Here is a 26745-nt window from a genome sequence, read left to right on the forward strand (position 1 = left end):
AAAAAAAAAAAAAAAAAAAAAAAAAAAAAAAAAAAAAAAGCAATCGACTCTGTAAGCTTTAATTCAGGAAGGAAAACAGAAACCCAGTGGAATCATAAACGACACCCAGATCCCGGGAAGGAGAACAGAGGCTCATAAAAGTAAGTGAGGCCCCAGTATTCAAGAAAGGCAGAGAGCCTCCCTTTGTGACACCTTTTCCCTGGGGATCTGAGCAACCCAAGCCAAGGAAGAGAACATTGCTGCTCCTAATCCCTGAAGCTAACTGGGGTGTTGGAACTGTGCTTTCCTCCAATGCAGGCCCTGGATGGCAGGGAGAGCTGCTACAGCTGCACTTTCTCCTGGACAATGAGACTTGCGGCCAGGGCCAGCTTGATGACCTGAAACCAGTCTCTGTATATTACTGCTGGGTGCCCCAGCATGCTCTCCTAAGATCATGGTGCAGCAGGGCCCTCTCCACTCCACCCCAGGCATAAATCTAGGCATTCGGAACACCCAGTTGCCTGGACCAGCAGCCTGGGCCACCCTACCTTTCATGGACATTGATCATGGTGCAGCAGGGCCCTCTCTGCTCCATAACCAGGCAGATCTCCAGGTATTCAGAGCATCCCTTTACATGGATCAGCAGGCTGAACCACCCTACCCTTTCTGTGCATAGATTATGGTGCAGTAGGGCCCTCTCTGCTTCACATTTAGGCAGATCTCCAAACATATGGAGCACGTGCTTGCATGGACTAGCAGCCTGAATCACCCCATCCTTCCTGCACATGGTGGGTCCTCTCCACTTCATGCCCAGGCAGATCTCCAGGCATTCAAAGCACCCACTTGCCTGCTTTGGCAGCCTGACCTGCCCCACCCTTCCTGGGTATGTATCGTGGTGCAGCAGGGCCTCTCTGCTCTATGCCCAGGAAGATCTCCAGGCATTCAAAGCATCTGTTTGCTAGGATTGGTAGCCTGAACAGCCCCACCATTCCTGTGCAGAGATCCAGGTGCAGGAGGTCCCCATCTCTGCTTCATATCCAGGCAGATCTCCAGGCATTTGGAGCACCTGCTCATCTGGAACAGCAGAGTGAGCCACCCTACCATTCCTGTGCAGAGATCCTGGTGCATGGGGGGCTATCTCTGCTCCATGCCCAGGCCCCAGGCATATCTCCAAGCATGTGGAGAATCCACTCTCCTGGATTATGAGTGTCGGCCGCCCCTATCTATGTGCAGAGAACTTGGGGTCAAGGTTGTTTCTCAGCTCCACACTTGGACACACTTCTGGACGTTTGGTGGCCACCCACTGGATTCTCCTTTGGCCTTGGTTCTTGTGCCTGCCACTGGGGGAACTGTAGGTGAACCTGCTTGGTCCAGCCCTGCCCACCTTCCACCTCTCCTCACACCTCCCCAGGGCTGAGGAGGGAGCACAGACCACTGTTTACTCCACAAATCAGCCCACTGCCTGAGGCAACAGACAACATCTCCCAGTAAACAAAGATCAAGTGTACACCGAGCCACTTTGGCCACAGAGAGCACTTACCCGTAAGCGCCCTCTACTGGCTGATAGGCAGAACTGCATATCCTAATTAAAAATCTGCCAATAGAAGTGCTTATGGTTATAGAAGCAAAGTCAAGACCCTACCCAGCATTCTTTATAGTCACACCCCCTAGGGAGTGGGGAAAGAGAAGGAAGAAAAAATCAATAATATCACAGAGAAAGAAAAAAAAATTCTGCCTGCACAAAAATAATTACAAAAATTAGAAGTGCCAATGTCTCCAGATGAGAAGGAACCAGTACAAGAATTCTGCACCATGAAAAATCTGAATACAGTGACACCACCAAAGGATCACAAAAGCTCTCCAGCAATGGTCCCTAACCAAAATGGAAACTCAGAAATGACAGATAAAGAATTCAAAGCATGGACTGCAAGGAAGCTCAATAAGATCCAAGACAAGGTCAAGTATCAATACAAAGAAACTTCTAAGGCAATCTAGGAAATAAAGGAAGAGATAAATCTTAAAAAGAAATCAGGCCAGATACAGTAGCTCACATCTATAATCCCAGCACTTTAGGAGACTGAGGTGGGGGAATCGCTATGAGCCCAGGAGTTCAAAACAGCTTCTGGCCCATAGTTGTGCTCTGAGGGAACTCAGCTGGATGGCACAGCCTCCCGTTATCCCAGAAAGCTCCTAGGCGGCAGGACAGGCATCCCCACCCACCTCTGCTACTGGTAGCCAGGCAAGTTGCACCTGCTACAGCTTCCAGCCCAGTGGTCCTACTTCAGCCTGAATCTGTTGAGGAGCACAGCCTCCTGCCTTCCTGGAAACACTCAGATGACAGGGTGGTCAACTCCACCCACTCCTGGCCTGGCCTTTTGCAGTCAGACAGGCCATACCTGCAACAGGTAGCGGGACTACCCAGGAGTCTCGCTTCTGCCTGAATTCTATAGGCAGGGACAACACTGTGATTCCTGGGGAGTACATGAAGAGCAGAATAGGGCTTACCTGGCAAGGATACAGCCTTTGCATGAGACAGCCCCATGGACCAGAACATCCAATAAAAAAAATGCAGGCATAGAGGCAGTAAACAGAGGGGGCTCCTCCACAAGAGGAGACTAGACTCAAAGTCAGTCGACTGAACCCACCTTACACCATAATCAAACCCCCAAGGGCATCCAAGAAGATAAAAGCCAAAAAAAAAAAAAAAAAAAAAAAAAAGCCAAAGGACAGCAACTTCAGAGACTGAAGAAATATCAGCCCGCATGGATAAGAAATAATTAGTACAAAAAACTCCAGAAACTCAAAAGGCCAGACTGTCCTGTCTTCTTAACCCCAACTACATTAGTTCCCCAGCAATTATTCATAACCTGGCTGAAATGACAGAAATAGAACTCAGAATATGTACAGGATGAAGATAATTGACATTCAGGAAATAGTCAAAGCCCAATCGAAAAATTCTAAGAAATACAATAAAACAATACAGGAGATAAAAGATGAAATGGTCATTTTAAGAAAGAACCAAACTGAGCTGATGGAAAAACTCACTTCAAGAATTTCAGAATACAATCACAAGTCTTAACAGCAAAATCAACCAAGATGAGAAAAGAATTTCAGAGCTCAAAGACCTGCTTTCCAAAATAACTCAGACAAAAACAAAAAAAACCAATAAATATGTGATTATGTAAAGACAGCAACTCTACGACTCACTGGCATCCCTGAAAGGGAGAAAAAACAGGCAACTTGGAAAACACTTCAAGATACTGTCTGTGAAAATTTCCTCAACCTCACTAAAGAGATCAACATTCAAATTCAGGAAATGCAGAGAATCCCTGAAAAATACTACATAAGAAGACCAACCCCAAGACACACAGTCATCAGATTCTCCAAGGTCAAAATGAAAGAAACCATGTTAAAGGTAGCCAGAGAGAGCAGGTAGGTCACCTACCAAGGGAACCCCATCAGGCTAATGGCTGTACTTTGAGCGGAAAACCTACAAGCCATAAGAGATTATGGGCCTATGTATTGGTTAGTTCTCACACTGCTATAAAGACACACTAACTGGGTGTGGTGGCTTACACCTGTAATCCCAGCACTTTGGGAGGCTGAGGTGGGCAGATCACTTGAGGTCAGCAGTTCGAGACCAGCCTGGCCAACACGGTGAAACCCTGTCTCTACTAAAAGTGCAAGAAAAAAAAATTAGCCAGGCATGGTAGTGGACACCTGTAATTCCAGCTACTCAGGAGGCTGAGGTAGGAAAATCGCTTGAGCCCAGGAGGTGGTTGTGCAATGAGCTGAGATTGTGTCACTGAACTCCAGCCTGGGCAACAGACCAAGACTCCGTCTCAAAAAAAAAAAAAAAAAAAAAAAAAAAAAAAAAAAAAGACATACCTGAGACTGGGTAATTTATAAAGAAAAGACGTTTAATCAGCTCTGATTCTACAGGCTGCACAGGCTTCTGCTTCTGGGGAGGCCTCAGGACACTTACAATCATAGCAGAAGGCAAATGGGAAGCAAGCATATCTTCACATGGCCAGCAGGAGAGAGAAAGCACAAAGTGGGGATCTGGCTGTTTTACACACTGTCAAACAACCAGATCTCATGAGAACTCTATCATGAGACAGCACTAGGGGGATGGTCCTAAAGCATCAGAAACCACCCCCAAGATCCAATCACCTCCCACCAGGCCCCACCACCAACACTGGGGGTTACAATTCAACATGAGATTTGGGTGGGGACACAGAGCCAAACCACATCAGCCTATATTCAGCATTCTTAAAGAAAAAAATTTCTAACCAAGAACTTCGTATGTAGCCAAACTAAACTTCATAAGCGAAGAAGAAATAATATCCTTTTCAGAAAAGCAAATGCTAAGGGATTTCATTACCACCAGATCTGTCTTACAAAAAGTCCTGAAGGCAGTGCTAAACATGGAAAGGAAAGACAGTTACTGGCCACTATAAAAATACACTGAAGTACACAGGCTAGTAACACTATAAAGGCACCACACAAGTCTGCATAATAACCAGCTGGCAACATGACAAAAGGAAATAATCCACACATCTCAATACTTACCTTGAATGTAAATGGACTAAATGCTCCAATTAAAAGGCACAGACTGGCAAACTGGATAAAGAAGCAAGACCTAACTGTATGCTGTCTTCAAGAGACCCATCTCAAATGCAATGGCACCCACAAGCTCCAAGTAAAAGGATGGAGAAAAATGTACCAAGCAAACAGAAAACAGAAAAAAGCGGAGGTTGCTATTCTAATTTCAGACAAAACAGACTTTAAACAAAGATTAAAAAAAAAAAAAAGATTAAAAAAAGGGCATTACATAATGGTAAAGGGCTCAGTTCAACAAGACCTAACTATACTAAATACATACACACCCAAAACCAGATCCATACACCAGCCAGATCCATAAAGCAAGTTCTTAGAGACCTATGAAGAGACACAGACAAACACACAATAATAGTGGGAGATTTCAACACCTCACTGACAATAGGCAGATCATTCAGGATCTGAACTCAACACTTGATCAAATAGACCTAACAGACATTTACAGAACATTCCATATAAAGACAAGAGAATATATATTCTTCTCATCTGAACAAGGCACATACTTTAAAATCAACCCACAATCGGACATAACACAATCCTCATTACATTTAAGAAAAAAAAACAAACCCCAAATCATACAAAGCATACTCTCATACCACAGTGTAATTAAAACAGAAATCAATACTAAAGAAATTCAGTCGAAACTGTATAATTACATGAAAATTAAGCAATCTGTTCTCGAATGACTTTGGGGTAAATAATGAAATTAAGGCAGAAATCAAGAAATTCTTTCAAACTAATGAGAACAAAGTATGAAGGTACAAAAATCAGTAGCATTCCTATACACCAACATCCAAACTGAGAGCCAAAGCAAAAATATAATGCTATTCACAATAGCCACAAAAAGAATTTAAAAACTAGGAATACAGCTAACTAGAGAGGTTTACTATCTTTACAATGAAGATTATAAAACACTGCTCAAAGAAACAGAGAGGACACAAACAAATGGAAAAGCATTCCATGTTCATGGCTAGGAAGACTCAATATTGTTGGCCAATGGCCACATTGCCCAAAGCAATCTAAAGATTCAATGGTATTACTATCAAACTACCAATGACATTCTTCACAGGATTAGAAAAAACTATTTTAAAATTCATACGGAACCTCAAAAGAGTCCAAATAGTGAAGGCAAATCTAAGCAAAAAGAACAAAGCAGGAAGCACCACATTACTCAACTTCAAATTATACCACAAGACTAGAGTAACCAAAACAGCACAATACTTTTACAAAAACAGGCACACAAACCAATGGAACAGAACAGAGAGCACAGAAATAAGGCCATACACTTACAATCTGATCTTTGACAAAGCTGACAAAAACAAGCAATGGGGAAAAGACTCCCTATTCAATAAATGGTGATGGGGTAAGTAGATAACCATATGCAGAAGACTGCAACTGTACCCCTTCCTTATACCATATACAAATACAAAAATCAACTCAAGATGGAGTAAAGACTTAAAGGTAAAACTTAAAACCATAAAAACCCTGGAATGATAACCTAGGAAATATCATTCTGGACATAGGCCCTGGCAAAGATACCACAACAAAGACTCCAAAAGCAATTGCAACAAAAACTGACAAATGAGACCCAATTAAACTAAAGAGCTTCTGCACAGCAAAAGAAACTATCAGAGTAATTAGATACCCTAGAAAATGGAAGACAATATTTTCAAACCACACAACTGAAAAATATCTAATATCTAGAATCTATAACGAACTTATACAAATTTACAAGCAAAATACAACCCCATTAAAAAGTGGGCAAAGGACATGAACAGATACTTCTCAGAAGACCTAAACATGGGTAATAAGTATATGAAAAAATGCCCAACATCACTAATCATTAGAGAAGAGCAAATCAAAACCATAATGAGATAGCATCTCACACCAGTCAGAATGGCTATCATTAAAAAGTCAAGAAATAACAGATGCCAGCAAGGCTGTAGAGAACTGGGAATGTTTATACACTGCTGGTGGGAATGTAAATTATTCAGCCACTGTGGAAAGCAACTTAGCAATTTCTCAGAGATCCCAAAGCAGAACTGCCATTCAACCCACAATTCCACTATTTGGTATATACCCAAAAGAATATAAATTGTTCCAACACAAAGACATATATGCACATGTATGTTCATTGCAGCACTACTTGCAATTGCAAAGACATGGAATCAACCTAAATGCCTACTAACAGTAGAATGAATAAAGAAAATATGGCACATATACATCATGGAATACTACACAGTCATAGAAAAGAGTGACATCATGTCCTTTGCAAAAACATGGATGGAGCTGGAGGCCATTATCCTAAGCGAACACAGGAACAGAAAACAAAATATTGCATATTCTCACTTATAAATGGGAGTTAAACACTGAGTACAGTGGGTAAAAAGAGGGGAACAACTGACACCGGGCCTACTTGAGGGTGGAGGGTGGAGGGTGGAGGGTGGAAGAAGAGTATTGAGAAACTACCTACTGGGTACTATGCTTATTACCTGGGCAACAAAACAAATCTGTACACCAAACCCCTCAAAACACAATTGACCTATATAACAAACCTGCATACATACCCCTGAACCCAAAATAAAATAAAATTTAAAAATCAATCAGAGCTTCTGGAATTAAAGAACTTAAGAAATTTAAAAACAGGAGACCAAGGTGGGTGGATTATTTGAGGTCAGGAGTTTGAGACCTGCCTGGCCAACATGGTGAGACCCCATCTTTACTAAAAATACAAAAATTAGTCAGGCATGATGGCATGTGCCTGTAATCCCAGCTACTTGGGAGGCTGAGGCAGGAGAATCACTTGAACCTGGGAGGCAGAGGTTGCAGTAAGCCAGGATTGCACCATTACACTCCAGAATGGGCAAAAGAGCAAGACTCTGCCTAGAAAACAAACAAACAAAGCACAATTGAAAGCTTTATCAATAAACTGAACCAAAGAGAAGAACGAATTTCAGAGCTTAGAGACCAGAGTCCCAAACAAACCCTGTCATGCAAAAATAAAGCAAAAAGAATTTTTTAAAACAAACAAAGGTGGGCCGGGTGTGGTGGCTCATGTTTGTAATCCCAGCACCTTGGGAGGCCAAGGTAGGCGGATCACTTGAGGCCAGGAGATCGAGACCAGCCTGGCAAACATGGCTGAAACACTGTCTCTACTAAAAACACAAAAATTAGCCAGGCATGGTGGCACATACCTGTAATGTCAGCTACCTGGGAGGCTGAGCCACAAGAATCGCTTGAACCTGGGAGGCAAAGGTTGCGGTTAGCCCAGATTGTGCCACTGCACTCCAGCCTAGGTGACAGAGCAAGACTCTCAAAAAAAAAAAAAAACAAAACAAAACCAATAAAGTCTTTGAGAAATATGGGATTATGTAAACTGACCAAACCTACTGGCACTCCTGAAAGAGACAGAGAAGAAGAAAACCACCTGGAAAATATATTTGAGAAAAATAATTCAAGAAAATTTCCCTAATCTTGCTAAAGAGATAAATATCCAGGTACAAGAAATCCAGAGCACCTGTGAGACACTATCCAAAAAGAACATCACCAAGGCATATCATCACCAGACTGTCGAAGGTCAATGCTAAGGAAATAATCTTAGAGACAAATAGGGAAAAAGGTCAGATCACGTACAAAAGGAACCCCATCAGTCTAACAGCAGAGTTCTCAAGATACAGAGTGGCACACTGGATAAGAAAAACAAGACCTGGCCAGGCGCGGTGGCTCACATCTGTAATCCCAGCACTTTAGAAGGCCAAGGCAGGCGGATCACGAGGTCAGGAGATCGAGATCATCCTGGCTAACACAGTGAAACCCCGTCTCTACTAAAGAATACAAAAAATTAGCCGGGCGTAGTGGCGAGCGCCTGTAGTCCCAGCTACTCGGGAGGCTGAGGCAGGAGAATGGCGTGAACCCAGGAGGCGGAGGTTGCAGTGAGCCGAGATTGCGCCACTGCACTCCAGCCTGGGTGACAGAGCAAGACTCCGTCTCAAAAAACAAAACAAAACAAAAAAAAACACAAACAAACAAACAAAAAGAAAAGACTCATCCATCTGCTGTCTTCAAGAGACCTATCTCACATCTAATGACACCCATAGGCTCAAAGTAAAGAGCTGGAGAAAGATCATGCAAAGGGAACACAAAAAAGAGGAGGGGTTACTATTCTTATATCACAGAAAACAGACTTTAAGCCAAAAACAGTAAAAAAAGACAAGGGCATTACAGAGTGACAAAATATTCAATTCAACAAGACTTAACTGTCCTAAATATATACACACTCAAAATTAGAGCACCCAGATTCATAAAACAAGTACCTTTAAACCTAAGAAAAGACTTAGCCACACAAGTAGTAGTGGGAAACTTCAACATCCCCATGACAACATTAGATCATTGAGGCAAAAACCTAAAAAATTACGGACTTACATTTGACACAGACCAACTGGACCTAACAGACACACACAGAATACTCCATCAACCATATGTTCCAGAACAGGACAAGGATGCCCACTATCACCACTGTTATTCAACACAGTACTGGAAGTCCTAGCTAGTGCAATCAAACAAGAGAAAGAAAGAAAAAGCATTCAACTTGGAAAGGAAGAAGGCTAATTATCCTTGTTTACAGATAATATTATCTTATTTTTGGAAAAACCTAAAGACTCCACCAAAAAACTATTAGGACTGATAAACATTCAGTAAAGTTGCAGGGTGTAAAATGAACATACAAAAATCAGTAGCATTTCTATATGCTAACAGTGAACAATCTGAAAAAGAAATTTTAAAAAGTTATCCCATTTATAAGAACCACAAATAAAATTAAATACATAGGAAGTAACTTAACCAAAGAAGTAAAAGATGTCTACAATGAAACTATAAAACACTGATGAAAGAAATTGAGGAGGATGCCAAAAAAAATGGAAAGATATTCCATGTTAACAGACTCAAAGAATCAATATTTTTAACTTGCACACACTAACTAATTTACAGATTCCAGGCAATGCAATTCCCTATCAACATACCAATAATATTCTTCATGGAAATAGAAAAAACAATCCTAAAATTTATATGGAACCACAGAAGACACAGAATAGCTAAAGCAATCCTGGGGGACGGGGGGGAAAAGAAAGAACAAAACTGAGGAATCCTATTACTTGACTTCAAATTATACTACAGAGCTACAGTAACCAAAATAGCTTGGTACTGGCATAAAAACATACAAATAGACCAACTGCACAGAACAGAGAATCCAGAAACAAATCCATATACCTACAGTGAACTCATTTTCAACAAAGGTGCCAAGAACATTCATTGGCAATGGGGAAAGGATAGGGCTGGGAAAACTAGCTATCCATGTGCAGAAGAATGGAACTAGACCCCTAAGTCTCACCTTATACAAAAATCAAACCAAAATGGATTACAGACTTAAATCGAAGACCTCAAACTATGAAACTACTACAAGAAAACACTCGGAAAACCCTCCAGGGCATTGGTCTGGAAGAATATCTATTGATTAACACCCCATAAGCACAGGCAATTAAAATAAAAATGGACAAATAGAATCGTATCAAGTTAAAAAGCTTTTGCACAGCAAAGGAAACAATCAACAGAGAGAAGACTCACAGAATGGAAGAAAATAGCCTACCCATCTGACAAGGGATTAATAACTAGAACATATAAGGAGCTCAAACAACTCTACAGAAAAAAAAAATCTAATAATCTGATTTTTTTTAATGGGCAAAAGATCTGAATAGACATTTCTCAAAAGAAAACATATAAATGGTAAAGAGGCATATGAAAAAGTTCTCAACACCACTGTAAGTGTCCATCAACAGATGAATGAATGGATAAAGAAAATATTATACATATACATCATGGAGTACTATTCAGCCATAAAAAGACTGAGATCCTGTCATTTACAACAACATGGATGGAACTGGAGGTCATTATGTTAAGTGAAATAAGCCAGACACAGAAAGATAAACACTGTATGTTCTCACTTATTTGTGGGAGCTAAAAATCAAAACAATTGAACTCATGGAGATAGAGAGTAGAAGGATGGTTACCAGAGGCTGAGAAGGGCAGTTGAGGGGATGAGGGCGGGGATGGGGGGGTGGGTAAGGAAATGACAGATAATGGGTATAAAAAGAAAGAATGAGTAAGACCTAGTATTTGATAGCACTACAGGGTGACTACAGTCAGTAATAATTTAATTGTACATTTTAAAATAACTAAAAGAGTATAATTGGATTGCCTGTACAAAGGATAAATGCTTGAGGGGATGGCTACCCCATTTACCATGATGTGATTATTACTCACTGTATGCCTCCATCTAAATAGCTCATGTACTGCCTAAATGTATACACCTACTATATACCTCCAAAAATTAAAAATTAAAAGAATCAATGAAACCAAAAGTTGGTTCTTTGAAAGGTTATATGAGATTGACAGACCACCAGATAGATAAACTTAGAAGAAATGAGATCCAAATAAGCACAAGCAGAATTGACAAAAGTGACATTACAACCAATTCCACAGAAATACAAAAGATCCTCAAAGACTATTATGAACACCTGTACACACACAAACTAAAAAATCTAGAGAAGGCCGGGCGTGGTGGCTCAAGCCTGTAATCCCAGCACTTTGGGAGGCCGAGACGGGCGGATCACGAGGTCAGGAGATCAAGACCATCCTGGCTAACACGGTGAAACCCCATCTCTATTAAATAAAAAAAAACTAGCCGGGCGAGGTGGCGGGCGCCTGTAGTCCCAGCTACTTGGGAGGCTGAGGCCGGAGAATGGCGTGAACCCGGGAGGCGGAGCTTGCAGTGAGCTGAGATCCGGCCACTGCACTCCAGCCTGGGTGACAGAGCGAGACTCCGTCTCAAAAAAAAAAAAAAAAAAAAAAAAAATCTAGAGAAAATGGAATTCCTGGAAATTCCTGGAAAATCACAACCCCCCCAAGACTGAATTAGAAAGAAACGGAAACCCTAAACACACCAATATCAAATTCTAAAACTGAATAATAAAAAACCTACCAACCTAAAAAGGCCCTAGACCAGATGGATTCACAAATTTTACCAGACATACAAAGAAAAACTGGTAACAGTCTTCCCGAAACTACTCCAAAAAATCAAGGAGGGGGGACTCCTCCCTAACTCATTCTATGAAGCCAGCATCACCTTGATACCAAAACCGGGCAAAAACACAACAAAACAAGTAAACTACAGGCCAATATCCCTGATGAACATAGACGTAAAAATCTTCAACACACTACTAGCAGTACACCAAAAAGTTAATTCGCCATGATTAAGCAGGCTTCATTCTTGTGATGCAAGGTTGGTTCCACATATGCAAATCAATAAATGTGATTCACCACATAAACAGAATTAAAAATAAAAACCCTATGATCTCAATAGATACAGAATAAGCTTTTGATAAAATCCAACATCCCTTATGATAAAAACCCTCAAAAAAACTAGGCATCAAAGGAACATACCTAAGAGCCATCTATGGCAAACCCACAGCCAATCATACTGAACAGACAAAAGCTAAAAGTGTTCCCCTTGACAGGTGGAACAAGACAAGGATACCCACTCTCACTTAACATAGTACTGGAAGTCCTTGTCAGAACAATCGCACAGGAGAAAGAAATAAAAGGCATCCAAATAGGAAAAAAAGAAGTCCAACTAGCTCTCTTCACTAACCATGTGATTCTATACCTAGAAAACCCTAAAGACTGCAAAAGGGATCCTACAACTGATAAATGACTTCAGTAAAGTTTCAAGATACAAAGTCAATATACAAAAATCATAACATTTCCATACACCAATAACGTTCAAGATGAGAGCCAAATCAAGAACACAATTCCATTTACGATAGAATCAACAACAACAAAATACCTAGGAATACACAGAAACAAACAAACAAATACCAAGGAGGTGAAAGATCTCTACAAAAACTACGAAACACTGCTGAAAGAAATCACATGACACAAACAAATGGGTAAGCATTCCATGCTGCTGGTTTGAAAGAATCAAAAAAATTAAGAAGGAGGGACTCCTCCCTAAACTCATTCTATGAAGTCAGCATCACCTTGATACCAAAACCTGGCGAAAACACAACAAAACAATTAAACTACAGGCCAAATAGCCTGTGGTAAATAAACGACATGGCCAAATTAAAATGGCCACATTGCTCAAAGCAATCTGCAGATTCAACACTATTTCTATAAAGCTACAAACATCATTTTTCACAGAACCAGAAAAAAACTATTCTAAAATTCACATGGAACAACAACAACAACAAAAATCCAAAAACACAAAGCAATCCTAAGCAAAAAAACAAAGTGTGATGCATCACACACCTGAGTTCAAACTATACCATAACGCTACCATAAGTAACCAAAACAGCATGGTACTAGTACAAAACAGACATATAGACCAATGGAACATAATGGAGAACCCAGAAATAAAGCCAACAGCTACAGCCATCTGATCCTGTATAAAGCTGACAAAAATGAGCAATTGGAAAAGTCTTCCTATTTAATAAATAGTGCTGGGATAGCTGGCTAGCCATATGCAGAGCAATAAAATTGTACCCCTACCTTTCACCATATACAAAAATTAACAAGATGGATTTAAAGATTTAAATGTAAAACCTAAAATTATAAGAATCCTAGAAAAAAAATCTAGGAAACGCCATTCTGGACATGTGCCTTGTGAAATAACTCATGACTAAGTCCTCAAAAGCAAATGTAACAAAAACAAAAATTGACAAGTGGGACCTAATTAAACTAAGAGCTCTTCCACAAGAAAACAATCAACAGGGTCAACAGATAACCTATAGAATGGGAGAAAATACTGACTGACTACGCATCTGACAAAGGTCTAATATTCAAAATTTATAAGGAATGTAAACAACTGAACAAGCAAAAAAAAAAAGGGCAAAAGATACAAACAGACACTTCCTAAAAGAAGACATACAAGTGGCCAACAAACATATGAAAAAAATGTTCAACATCACTAATCATTAGAGAAATGCAAATCAAAACCACAATCAGATACCATCTTACACCAGTGAGAACAGGTATTATTAAAAAGTCAAGAAATAACAGATGTTGGAGGCTACGGAGAAAAGGGAAGGCTTATACACTGTTGGTGGGGATGTAAATAGTTCAGCCACTATGGAAAGCAGTTTGGAAATTTCTCATATAAGTTAAAATAGAACTACCATTTGACACAGCAACCTCATTACTGGGTAAAACATTCAAAAGAAAATAAATTGTTCTTACCAAAAGACACATGCACTCATATGTTCATCACAGCACTATTCACAATAGCAAAGACATATAGAATCAAGCTAGGTACCCATCAATGGTGGACTAGATAAAGAAAATGTGGTCCATGTACACCACGGAATATTATGCAGCCATAAAAAAAGAAGGAAATCATGTCCTTTGCAGCAACATGGATGCAGCTAGAGGCCATTATCCTAAGCAAATTAACACAGGAACAAAAAAGCAAATACTGCCATGTTCTCACTTATAAGTGGGAGCTAATCAATGGGTACTTGTGGACATAAAGATGGCAATGATACTGGGCACTACTAGAAGGAGGAGTGAGGGAAAGGGGGAAGGGTTGAAAAACTAACTACTGGGTACTATGCTCACTACCAAGGTGATGGGATCAATCATACCCCAAACCTCAGCATCACACAATATACCCCAGGAACAAATCTACTACACATATACCCCACGAATCTAAAATAAAAACTGAAATTAAAAAAGAAAAAATCACACACACACTGGAAAAAAATAAAAAGAAAAAAGGAAATGTGACAAAATGTTAAAAACTGGTGAGCTGGCCAGGCACAGTGGCTCATGCCTGTAATCTCAGCATTTTAGGAGGCCAAGACAGGCACATCACCTGAGGTCAGGAGCTCAAGACCAGCCTGGCCAACAAGGGGAAACCCCATCTCTACTAAAAACACAAAAATCAGCCAGGCATGGTGGCATATGCCTGTAGTTTCAGCTACGAGGGAGGCTGAGGCAGGATAATCACTTGAACCTGGGAGGCACAAGTAGATATGCACCACTGCACTCCAGCCTAGGCAACAGAGTGAGACTTTGTCTCACAACAAACAAACAAACAAACAAAAACTGGTAAATTTAGGTAGAAGGTATATAGGAGTTCTCTTATTATTTTTAATAACTTTATATGTCAACTTGACTGAACCACATGGTGCCCAGACATCTGGTCAAACACTATTCTGGGTGTGTCTGTGAAGGTATTTCTGGATTAGATAAAAATTTGAATTAGTAGATTGAGTAAGGCAGATTGCCCACCCAATGTGGCAGAACTCATCTGTTGAGAGTATGAATAGAACAAAAAGGCTGAACGAGTGCTTTAACTGAACACTGGTGTTTTCCTCCCTTTGGACTCAAGACTGAAACATCAAAACTCTTCTCAGGTCTAGAACCTACTGGCTTCTGGACTAGAACTTATACCACTGGCTCTCCTGCTTCTCAGGCCTTCACACTCAGTCAGGAATTACATATTAACTATTTTGGGTCTCCAGCGTACCAATGGCATATCTTGGGACTTCTCAGCCTCCAGGATCATGTGAGCCAATTCCTTATAGTATATACAAGAAAGTATGTAGTATGTGTAATTAGTTATGTAGTATGTGTAATAAATAAGGATTATGTATATAAAATAAAATATATATACACATCCTATTCATTCTGCTTCTCTGGAGAACCCTAACACACTATTATTTTAACCTTATTATTAGTTTGAAATTATTTAAAAATAAAAAGGGAGGGAAACTGTAAATTCTCCCAAGTTATACAGAAGCTCCTCAACTTAAAAACCTTCCACCTGCAGGCTGGGCACGGTGGCTCACGCCTGTAATCCCAGCACTTTGGGAGGTCGAGGTGGGCGGATCACGAGGTCAGGAGATCAAGACCGTACTGGCTAACACGGTGAAACCCTGTCTCTACTAAAAATACAAAAAATTAGCCAGGCATGGTGGCAGGTGCCTGTAGTCCCAGCTACTCGGGAGGCTGAGGCAGGAGAATGGCGTGAACCCAGGAGGCGGAGGTTGCAGTGAGCCAAGATTGCGCCACTGCACTCCAGCCTGGGCAACAGAGCGAGACTCCGTCTAAAAAAAAAAAAACAAGAAAGAAACAAACCTTCAACCTGCAAATTTTCATAGAAACCAACAAAGCTACACACCCAATAAACAGCACAACTCTAATGCAGGTACTGTTAAAACTGAAGTGTTTTATGGTCTTTTCCTCCTGTTTAAAGCATTTGGTACATAAGTATCTCTAACTCCACTCCATAATAAAACAGAGACGCTTGGTCCCCAACATTTTTGTTTGATAGTATTATGGTGAACGTTATGCTACAACAGAAATTTTAAAAGAAAAAGTACAATTGTTACCACCAACAGATGGCGTTAGTGATCACTTGTTTAGCGTCAATCTGGACTTGAGACAAAATAAGCTGAAGAACAGCTTTTTGGACCTAAGCTCATATATCCATAAATATTTTTGCCTCGTGCTAATAATACAGATGAATATTATTTAGGAGATGGAAGATATCTTAGAGATCTCAACTTAGGGTGCATTTCAAACCCCAGGTCTTTTAATACTTGCCTCGTCTCAGGGCCCACGTCCCAACCCTGAATACCATAGAGAATTATGGCTGTAGGAATTCATTGTAAAGTGATGAGAAAGTGTTGTATCTTTCAAATGTGTAAGAATGAAAGAATATGAAGGCAGAAAAAAAAAGGACAAATTTGCTAACCCACTGCTTTGTTCCAATCCTGATTTTACAAAAGACAACACCAATCCAATGCCAAGGTCATGTGATCTTGCCAAGGCCACATAACCAATTAATGGCACAGGTAGATCTTAAATTCAAGTCTTCCGTTTGCTAATCCTTGGCACTTTCCGTCAGCCCTTCTTGAATGTTTAAATGCTATGGAAATGTGTGAGTGGCCGGGTGTAAAATAACTGGTTTCTCTCCTTCTTCATTTCTGATAAAAGTTTTTTAGTTGAGTAAGATGACAAAGGAAACAGTATGTACAAAGGAACAGTGAAATCCCTTCTCATATTCAGTGGACTGCCAGTAGTTCAAGTACAGTACAGAGGGCAAATGCAAATGGAGATGGGAAGCATCAGGAAGTGAGTCTGAAGAAATAAAGGGCAATGTTTGTGACAATAATAGAAAAGCCTGGACTGTATACAATGAAAAGGTACAGTCCATATTAATGGACTATTAAATTATATCTTACAAATTCCATTCAGATGGATATACACAGAAACAGAAAGAGAGACAGAAAAAGAGACAGACCATACTGAATTCAGAAGTCTCAACAAATGGATACCTAAGCAATGAGTTCAACTACAATAGACCCTTGGTATAAGTTTATGAAGTATTTTTTCCAAGACAACTTGAAAGATTTCCAAATTGGAGAATACTACTATGGCATATAAAACATTAAAGTATAATTATTTTTTAACTCCTACAGACCTTTAATAATTCTAAGAAGATTTAAATAATTTATACTTATTCACATTACTATGTAAACTGTAAAGGTGACTCATATGAATCATGAATTAAAGCCATCACGAAATGTTACATTTTACTCTTTAATTTACTCTAAATTCTTCCTTCTACAGCTATTGCTTTTTGCTTCTCTTTGATCACCAGCAGTAGGAGCTGGCTCCAGCTGTAGAAAGATAGTGCTGGCAACAAAAGTTACTATGGCCAGGCCACATGGCTCACACCTGTAATCTCAGCACTTTGGGAGAGAGAAGTGGGAGCGCCACTTGAGCCCAGGAGTTCAAGACCAGCCTAGGCAACAAAGCGAGACCTCCATCTCTACAAAAAAAAAAAAAAAAAAAATTAAAAATTAGCTGGGCATGGTGGTTCATGCCTATAGTCCCATAGTCCCAGTTACTTGGAAGGCTGGGGTTAGAGAACTGCTTCAGCTTGGGAGGTCAAGGCTGCAGTGGGCCAAGACTGCACCACTGCACGCCAACCTGGGCAACAGAGTGAGACCCTGTCTCAAAAAAAAAACCAAAAATTACTACACAAATAGTACAGATTAGCAAATCACATTGAGATTTACCCACTCGGTAGTAGACTAGGACCAATCTGGGCTCAGCAAATTACAAACTATCAATATGCCATGCATCCTCCCTGTCATTCATGGAATAGTGAGAACCCACAATTGTAAGTGTTAATTTGTGAAAGCCAGGAATCTATTCTATCAGCAACTGACTAGGAAAAAAAAAAAGTTTTTTGCTCTAATAGTAAAGATCCCTCTGGTTTTTTAAAAGTAACAATACCTATAACAACATAAATATTTGCATAGTGACTTGTAGCTTACCCACACAGTTTAATTTCACCAGAAGGATTTCAAGAAATGTTCTAGTAAATTTATGACCTAGTTTTTCAGCACAACATTTTTATTAAGAACTGAGAGTACCAGGTCTCTGAACATACACTTACTCCTTCCTGCATAAGTTCCAGAAGCCACCTAATGACCAGAAGAAGGGAATTTCCTGTATAAGTATTGAGGTGTTACAGAGATTCAAACACTGCTCGTCATTTATTCTAACACCCCTCCAAGATAAATATTATTTATCAATAATGTAATCAATTTAAGAAACTGATAATCAGTTTAGAAAAGGAGGCTTAGAGAGGTTCAGAAGGTTATGGAATAGTGTTCTCTCTCAAGAAGAGCAAATAAAGCTTTCCAATAAATCTTCCTTCCATCTTCCTCCCCACTCCGAAAAAAGGTGTCCCTATTTGTTTCATTTGCTAGAATTTCTTCATATTTACTTCTGTCTGCCAAGGAAGAGATGTCAGGAATATCTTCACAGAGAATCTGATATCTGAGATGAGTCTTAACAAGTAGAAAATGGGCATATGGAAGGGAAATTTATGGTAAGGGCAATCCTGGCACGAGGAAATGCTATTTGCAAAGCCACAAGAATGGAAGAAATTGCCACAACGGAGGAATGTTGGTTCTTTGTAGAAAAAAGCACAACGGGTTGGGGAGGTGGAGTGCATGGGGGGTGGTGTGTGTGTGTGTGTGTGTGTGTGTGTGTGAACATGGAAGATAAACTACAAAGATAGACTCTAGCCAGCTCATGAAGCACTTACGACAGCATGGAAAGAAATGCACTTTAATGTAAATCAAGATTTCCTAACTAAGAGACATGCATAATACTTTAGGGCCATACATTGCCCAGTTCCCCCGAAGTATGAAAACTGTGTACATGAACACACACAAAAATAAACTCATTTTCCTGGGTCCATAGCTATTAGTGATTTTCAAAGGGACTCAGGAATAAAAAGCAGTTAAGAACCACTGCTCTGGGCGACTGGGAGTCCCTGCATAATTATAGACAGAGAAATGTACCACAATACTTTTATTTTAGAAAGGTAACTTAGGTAACATTTGTGGACATTGATGAATTTGAGAACCTTAAATGCAGAAGGAGCGATAAGGAGGTTTATTATCCTACTGCAGCCAAGAAATTATAAATACGAACATTAAAAAACCTAATTCCAGAGACTTTTCAAAGTAAAAGTGCCTGAATTCATCAACCAGCTGCATGCAGACTGTGAGAGAGAAAAAAGCTAAGGTTGCTTTATTCTACTTCTTAAAGTTCACGTCATTCACTTATTACATACCATCATCAGTAAAAGCCATTACACACAGCACAGTAGCTGCAAGTGAAAGGGTGCCACTCTCTTTTATTTGCAATAAGCCACCACTGGAAAATTAAGCAGAAAATGTCAAATATCCCAAAGAGGAAACACTGGTGGCCAAAACAGCATTTGACAAACTGGCCCACAAGCTAAATCCAGCCCCATTTTTGTAAATAAAATTTTAACAGAACACAGCCACTCATCCATTTATGTGTTGTCTATGGCTGCTTTCACACTACAAAGGCAGAACTGAATAGCTGCAACAGAGACTTGCATGGCCTGCAAAGCGCAGATTATTTACTCTTTGGGCCTTTAGAGGTTTGCCAACCTCTCACCTAGAACAAAAATGGATAGATTCTACTTCAGAAAGTACTGTTTTATTTATTTATTTATTTATTTATTTATTTATTTATTTATTTATTTATTTTTGAGACGGAGTCTCACTCTGTCACCAAGGCTGGTGTACAGTGGCGTGATATTGGCTCACTGCAACCTCAACCTCCCAGGCTCAAGAGATCCTCCTGCCTCAGCCCCCCACGTAGCTGGGACTACAGGTGTGTGCCACCATGCTCGGCTAATTTGTGTGTGTGTGTGTGTGTGTGTTGTTGTTGTTGTTTTTGTAGGGATGGCGTTTTGCCACACTGCCCAGCCTGGTCTTGAACTCCCGAGCTCAGGCAATCCACTTGCCTCAGCCTTCCAAAGTGCTGGAATTGCAGGCGTGAGCCACTGCACCCAGCCAGAAAGCATTGCTTTAGTGCAATAGATGTGAGTAATATGCAAAGTAAGGTACTCTCTACCTCTGTGCATGGATCAAATCCAGTCATACAGCCATCAGTCTTCTGGAGCAGCTGTAGATAACTGCAAGAGCAGCAAGCTACTTCTAAGATCCTCATCAAAATGAACTTACAAAATCCCAAGTATTACTCCGTTTATAAAAATACCACTCCTCAAACACAACATATTAGGGGCCAACATTTCAAACCAATCCAAATAATTGTCCTTCCCCCTATTCTTCCATTCATATCTACCTTCTCTCTCCTCAAGGTTCTCTTTTAAAATGGAAAAAGAAGAAAATACTAAAGATCCAAGGGTTATCGGTAAAACTGCTAAAGTTAGATCTAAGATCCAGTATCTTGGCCTATTTATGGAACACTGGAAAAAAAGCTGGCTAGGTAGGCATTCAAAATTAATAAATCTTAAATCTAAATTTCAGATTTTGAATAGCGACCACTTATTTTTTTAAAAACTAATTTTTAGTCTATCAATTAAAATTAAGCTCTACTGGTGGCCTCTATCAGACTAGGTTGGGGAATGAGGTGTACAAGTGGTAATATTTCAACATTTTTTTTCAAAGGATATGAAAACAAGTACTGCAACACATCCAAATAGAACTCCAGGTGGCTACACAAAAATAATTATTTCATGAATCAAAGAGTCTCATGAACACATCATCCACACATCCCCAAAGGCCGAATACACAATTTTCTTAAAAGGTTTTTGTTTAGCAACTTGTTTTGGCAGTAACATATTCAACACATGAACATGTAATAACACATGATTAAATAATAAACAACTAAAATTGACTTTAGATACTCCAAATCAGGGTTTCTCAACCTTGGCACTGCTAACATCTGGAACTAGATAATTCTTTGTTGAGGAGGACTTTGCTGTGCATTGCAGGCTGTGTGGAAGTATCTCTGGCCTCTACAGTGGATTCCAGTAACAGTTGTGAAATCAAATGTCTCCAAGACAACAGTCTCCAGCTGAAAACCACTACTCCAAAGGAATTTTATTTCTTAATGATTTCTAAAAACAAAATTTCTTTCAACTTTTTCTGCTTTGTATATATTAAAGTATATGAAAAATGAAGTAATGATGCATGTGATAGTTAATACTGAGTGTCAACTTGATTGGATTGAAGGATACAAAGTATTGATTCTGGGTGTGTCTGTGAGCGTGTTGCCAAAAGAGATTAACATTTGAGACAGTGGGCTGGGAAAAGCAGACCCACCCTTAATCCGGGTGGGCACAATCTAGTCGGCTGCCAGTGTGGCTGGAACATAAGCAGGCAGAAAAATGTGAAGAAGAGACTGGCCTAGCCTCCTAGCCTACACCTTTCTCCCATGCTGGAGGCTTCCCACCCTCAAACATCAGACTCCAAGTTCTTCAGTTTTGGAACTCAAACTGGCTCTCCTTGCTCCTCAGCCTGCAGACAGCCTATTGTGGGACCTGGTGATCCTGTGAGTTAATACTTAATAAACTCCTCTTAATATATATATATCTATTCCATTAGTTCAGTCCCTCTAGAGAACCCTAATGCATGTTATATAAAGTTTTTAATCAATCTTTTATCATTTTCTATCTGTAGTAAATCTTTATTGCGCATATATATATATATGTGTATATATATATATATATTTTTTTTTTTTTTTGAGATAAAGTTTTTGCTCTGTTGCCCTGGCTGGAGTGCAATGGCGTGATCTCGGCTCACTGCAACCTCTGCTTCCTGGGATCAAGTGATTCTCCTGCCTCAGTCTCCCGAGTAGCTGGGATTACAGGCACCAGCTAATTTTTGTATTTTTAGTAAAGACAAGGATTCACCATGTTGGCCACACTGGTCTCAAACTCTGGACCTCAGGTGATCCACCCACCTTGGCCTCCCAAAGTGCTAGGATTATTAGGCTTGAGCCACTGTACTGAGCCTGCATGAATTTAAAAATGTTTAAAAACAGATTTGGTCCAAAAACAAAAGCTAAATTTTAGTCTATCAATTAAGTGATAGACTAAATGGGTTGTTGGTGGTGTGTACCTGTAAGCAAGAGGACAGCTTGAGCCCAGGAGTTCAACACTAGCCTAGGCAACATAGCAAGACTCCATCCCTATCAATGTAAAACAAACAAACAAACAAAAAACAACAACAAAAAACCTTTATTTATATATATAGGCTACATGTAATAAATTATATAGTTCAAACTATATAGTATACACCTATGAAAAATCAAGATAGGGAACATACTTAGTCACCACCAAAGTGCCTACCTTCTTTTTTTTTTTTTGAGATGGAGTCTTGCTCTGTCACCCAGGCTGGAATGCAGTGGTGCCATCTCGGCTCACTACAACCTCCGCGTCCTGTTCAAGCGATTCTCCTGCCTCAGCCTCCTGAGTAGCTGGGATTACAGGTGTCTGCCACCACAACTGGCTGATTTTTGTATTTTTAGTAGAGATGGGGTTTCACTATGTTGACCAGGCTGGTCTCGAACTCCCGACCTCAGGTGATCCACCTGCCTCAGCCTCCCAAAGTGCTGGGATTACAGGTGTGAGTCACCGTGCCCAGCCAGTGCCTGCCTTCTTTTGCTCTGCATAATTATTTTGAGATTCATCCCTGTTGTTGTGACTATCAATAAATAGTTCATTCATTTATATTGCTAAATAGTATAGTTATATCACAATTTGTTTATCCATTTTTTCCAGTTTGTGACTATCATAAATAAAGCTGCTGTGAACGTTAGTGCACAAGTCTTTTCAGTAAATACCTAGGAGTGGAACTGCTGGTAGGTGTACGTTAAGGTTTTTTTTGTTTGTTTGTTTTTTTGAGATAGAGTCTTACTCTGTCGCCCAGGCTGGAGTGTAGTGGCGCAATCTTGGCTCACCACAACCTCCGCCTCCCGGGTTCAAGGGATTATCCTGCCTCAGCCTCCCGAGTAGCTGGGATTACAGGCATATGCCATGATGCCTGGCTAATTTTTATATTTTCAGCAGAGACAGGGTTTCACCATGTTGGCCAGGCTGGTCTCGAACTCCTGACCTCAGGTGATCCACCTGCCTCAGCCTCCCAAAGTGCTGGGATTACAGGCGTGAGACATGGTGCCCGGCCTGTATGTTAACATTTTAAGAAACAACCAAACTGTCTCCTAAAGTAGTTGAACTGTTTTACAGTCCTAACAGCAAAGTATAGAGTTCTAGTCTTTCACATCTTTGCTAACACTTGGTATGGTCAGTCTTTCAGGTAGGCAGTGCTAGTTCACTGATTTTAGTTCCCATTTCTTTAGTGACTATTAACATGATAATTAATATAATACAGGCTCTCCGTGGATCGTGCGGGGCCTGAGCCTCTCTGCTGGCGCAGGTTCTGCTCACACCAGCTCGCTCCTGCTGCCATGCCCACCACCATTGAGCGGGAGTTAAAGGAGTTGGATGCTCAGCATCGCTGACAGCCGCTGTACTTGATGATCACAGTTGTGTTAAACTGCAAAATGCTGAGAATGATCATATTAATGCCAGCTTAGTTGACATAGAAGCAGCACAAAGAAGTTACATCTTAACACAGGGTCCACTTCCTAACACACGCTGCCATTTCTGGCTTATGATTTGGCAGCAGAAGACCAAAGCAGTTGTCATGCTGAACCACATTGTGAAAAAAGAATCGGTTAAACATGCACAGTACTGGCCAACAGATGACCAAGAGATGCTGTAAAGAAACAGGATTCAATGTGAAGCTCTTGTCAGAAGATATGAAGTCATATTATACAGTACATCTACTACAATTAGAAAATATCAATAGTGGTGAAACCAGAACAATATCTCACTTTCATTATACTACCTGGCCAGATTTTCGAGTCCCTAAATTACCAGCTTCATTTCTCAATTTCTTGTTTAAAGTGAGAAAATCTGGCTCGTTGAACCCTGACCACGGGCCTGCAGTGATCCACTGTAGTGCAGGAATTGGGCACTCCGGCACCTTCTCTCTGGTAGACACTTGTCTTGTTTTGATGGAAAAAGGAGACGATATTAACATTAAACAAGTGTTACTGAACATGAGAAAATACCGAATGGGTCTTATCTCAGACCCCAGATCAACTGAGATTCTCATACATGGCTATAATATAAGGAGCAAATGTATAAAGGGAGATTCTAGTATACAGAAATGATGGAAAGAACTTTCTAAGGAAGACTTATCTCCTAGCTTTTGATCATTCACCAAACAAAATAATGACTGAAAAATACAATGGGAACAGAATAGGTCTAGAAGAATAAAAACTGACAGGTGACTGAAGTACAGGCCTTTCTTCTAAAATGCAAGATACAATGGAGGAGAACAATGAGAGTGCTCTACGGAAATGTATTCGAGAGGAAAGAAAGGCCACCACAGCTCAGAAGGTGCAGCAGATGAAACAGAGGCTAAATGAGAATGAACGAAAAAGAAAAAGGCCAAGATTGACAGACACCTAATATTCATGACTTGAGAATATTCTGCAGCTATAAATTTTGAACCACTGATGTGCAAAGCAAGACCTGAAGCCCACTCTGGAAACTAAAGTGAGGCTTGCTAACCCTCTAGATTGCCTCACAGTTGTTTGTTTACAAAGTAAACTTTACATCCAGGGGATGAAGAGCACCCACCAGCATAAGACTTTGCAGAACCTTTAATGTGATGTGTTGTGAAGTGTTTATAATATGTGTATGAAACGCAGAAAGATATACAAGAAACAAATTAGGAAAGATTACTTTGTATTGTACTGCCATTCCTACTGTATTTTTATACTTTTTGGCAGCATTAAATACTATTGTTAAATAAAAAAATATATATATAAAGACTAAACATCTTTTCATATACTTAGCATATCTTCTGTGGTCAGGTATCTATAAAATATTTTGCAGATTTTAAAAAATTGGATTGTTGGTGTTTAGTTGAGAGTTCATTAGTATATATTCTATATACAAGGTCTTAATCACACATTTGATTTGCAAGTATTTTCTCTATCCTGCAGCCTGTCTTTTCATTCTCTTAAGAATTCTTTTTTCAGCTGGGCATGGTGGCTCACACCTGTAATCCCAGCACTTTGGGAGTCTGAGGTGGGTGGATCACCTGAGGTCAGGAGTTTGAGACCAGCCTGGCCAACATAGTGAAACCCCATCTCTACTAAAAACACAAAAATTAGCCAGGTGTGGTGGGTGGCACATGCCTGTAGTCCCAGCTACTTGGGAAGCTGAGGCAGAATTGCTTGAAACCAGGAAGTGAAAGTTGCAGTGAACCAAGATCACACCACTGCAGTCCAGCCTGGGTGACAGAAAGAATCTTAAAAAAAACAAAACAAAAAAAAAGAATTCTCTTTGGAAGAGCACATTTTCAATTTGATTAAAAAAAATCATTTTATCAATGTGCTATTTTATGGATCATGCTTTTGGTGTTATAACTAAAAATTTCGCCTGACTCAAAATAAAGATTTTGTCCTAATTTTGCCAAAAGTTTGTAATTTTAGGCTTTTCCATTTAGGTCTTTGATTCATTTTGAGTTCATTTTCACAAACAGTGCAAGATATAGACTGAAGTTCATTTGTTTGCATTTGGATATCCAATTCTGCCAGCATTATTTGTTGAATAGACTATCCTTTCTCTGCTGAACTGCCTTTGCACCTTGTCAAAATTCAGTTGTCCATTTATGTACAGGCTTACTGCTGGACTCTGTTCTATTCCATAGATCTATTTTGCCATTCTTATACAAATACAACATTGTTTTGACCACTATAGATTTATAATAAATTGTGATGTTAGATAGCATTAGACCTCCAACTTTGTTCTTTTTTCAAAGCTGTTTTGGCTATTCTACGTCCTTTACGTTTCCACATGAATTTCAGAATCAGCTTGTCAATTTCTATCCCCCTGCCCCCAAAAAAGCCTGCTAGCATTTTCACTGGAATCGCATTGATCAATTTAGGGATAACTGTCATCTTAGCAACAATGAGTCTTCTCACCCATAAACAAAGAATATCTCCCCACTTATCTAAGTCTTCTTTACTTTCTTTCTACAATGCTGTGTAGTTTACAGTATTTCATATCTGATACTATTATCAATGGTACTGCTTTTTATCACATTTCAATTTCTAACTGCTCATTGCTAAATAAATACAATTGATATTTATAGACTGACTCTGTAATCCACAACTTTATTAAATTCACTTAGTCCCAAAAATTTTGCAGCAAGTTCCATCAGATTTTCTACAGACTATCATGTCGTCTACAAAGAAGATACTTTACTTCCTCCTTTCCAATCTGGATGCCTTTTCTTTTCTTTTTTTTTTGAGATGGAGTCTCACTTTCTCGCCCCGGCTGGAGTACAGTGGTGTGCCCTCCCAGTTTCAACTGATCCTCCTGCCTCAGCCTCCTGAATACCTGGGATTACAGGCACCCGCCACCATGCTGGGTTAATTTTTTTGTATTTTTAGTAGAGACGGGGTTTCACCATGTTGGCCAGGCCGGTCTCGAACTCCTGAACTCAAGTGATCCACCCCTGCTCTCCAGCCTCTCTAAGTGTTGGCATTACAGGCATGAGCCAGCACACCCAGTCTATTTATTTTTCTTGACTGTATTGGCTGCAATGCAACTCCAGCACACTGTGAAACAGAAGTGGTGAGAGT

At 40.0% G+C, this 26745-nt stretch overlaps 1 protein-coding gene and 1 pseudogene across 2 annotated transcripts in view; one reads left to right on the top strand and one right to left on the bottom strand.

The window, feature by feature from the left end:
- The window catches only part of RALGPS2 (Ral GEF with PH domain and SH3 binding motif 2), a 187766-nt gene that overhangs the window by 141368 nt on the left and 19653 nt on the right, over positions 1 to 26745 (bottom strand). The window lies entirely within an intron of this gene.
- LOC112627413 lies at positions 23488 to 24899 on the top strand (annotated as a pseudogene).

This window comes from Theropithecus gelada, chromosome 1 (genome assembly GCF_003255815.1).
Source record: "Theropithecus gelada isolate Dixy chromosome 1, Tgel_1.0, whole genome shotgun sequence".
Classification (NCBI taxonomy): domain Eukaryota; kingdom Metazoa; phylum Chordata; class Mammalia; order Primates; family Cercopithecidae; genus Theropithecus; species Theropithecus gelada.